The sequence below is a fragment of the Helianthus annuus genome, chromosome 3 (assembly GCF_002127325.2).
Source record: "Helianthus annuus cultivar XRQ/B chromosome 3, HanXRQr2.0-SUNRISE, whole genome shotgun sequence".
Classification (NCBI taxonomy): domain Eukaryota; kingdom Viridiplantae; phylum Streptophyta; class Magnoliopsida; order Asterales; family Asteraceae; genus Helianthus; species Helianthus annuus.
This window is the reverse complement of record NC_035435.2, coordinates 95,810,811-95,812,082: the sequence shown is the minus strand read 5'-3', so window position 1 is coordinate 95,812,082 and position 1,272 is coordinate 95,810,811. Positions and strand designations below refer to the sequence as shown.

The 1,272-nt window shown below is 43.4% G+C and overlaps 1 non-coding gene across 1 annotated transcript; it reads left to right on the top strand.

Moving 5' to 3' along the window:
• Window positions 1–220: 220 nt before the first annotated feature.
• On the top strand, window positions 221–327 carry LOC118490863. The gene has a single exon (XR_004890088.1). It is a non-coding gene; the product is annotated as a small nucleolar RNA R71 (small nucleolar RNA).
• Window positions 328–1,272: the final 945 nt, after the last annotated feature.

Here is a 1,272-nt window from a genome sequence, read left to right as displayed (position 1 = left end):
TAAAGAGGTGTTTTCATCCACTTTATGAGCATCCGGGGCAATAGATTTTGTGCCTCGGGGTGTGTGCCATTGAAAATTGTTTTGAGCAATTTCCTCAATTTGATTATAAATTTCATTTGGGCGACGATTACCTAGGAGTTCCTGTGAGCTAGAGTCGAGTGTTTGTCTTGTGTGTGGCAACAGCCCATTATAGAAAGTGGATACTTGTTGCCACATTGCGAGACCATGATGAGGACATTTCCTCAATAGCTCCTTGAATCTTTCCCAAGTTTCATATAAGGATTCCCCGTCCACTTGTGAATATGTATTGATTTCAGTCATTAATTTAGCGGTTTTAGAGGGCAGGGAATACTTATATAGAAATTTTTGGGCAAGTTCATCACACGTGTTTACCGAACCACTTGGAAGGGTGTTAAGCCAAGCCTTGGCTCGGTCTTTTAGTGAAAACGGGAACATTCGGAGGCGGATGGCATCGTTTGATGCTCCGTTGATCCGGAAAGTATCACATATTTCCAAAAAGTTGGTAATATATAAATGGGGATCATCATCAGCTAGGCCATCGAAGGTTGCGGAATTTTGGAGCGTTTGAATCAAATGCGGCCGAAGTTCAAAGTTGTTGACATCGACATTTGGTGCATTGATGGGGACTCCAAGATTACCTACCATGGGTCATAGGTAATCCATCAGGGTACGCTATCCGCCATTGGAAGTTGGTCCCCCGAAGTTTTCTCTTGATTTTTAGCTTTTAGTCTCTTTCTTAGAAAGTGTTTGGGTTCGTTTAGAGGCTCATTTATGTCTTTATTGGAACCGGAGCTCATGCACTGCGCAGGTGTTGTGACTAAGTTCCAAGTCCTGCGATAAAAAAAAGAAAGTTGCTCAGAAGTCTCACCACGGCCCTGTGGTTACTGACCACGGCTCGTGTTCGTGGTTACAGTGATTGTTTTCTGGATCCCAGTTACGGGGGAGTTCAGCATAGCCCCGTGGTGCACCACCATGGCCCCGTGGTCACTCTTTTGTAACTCAGAAAACAAAAACTGCCAGTAAGTTTGCTGGGCACGGCCCCGTGTCCGACCAAGCACGGCCCGTGCTGAAGTCTGCAGAAACTGGAAAATTAATAAAAATCCTAAAAAAAAGAAAAATAAGTAAAATAATTAGGCCGTTGATTCCTAACTTTCTTAAAATCCTAGTGTCCCCGGCAACGGCGTGAAAAAGTTGGTGTGGGTAAGGTGTGATATGTTTTTATTGATATTTTAAACCCATTTACACATTAGT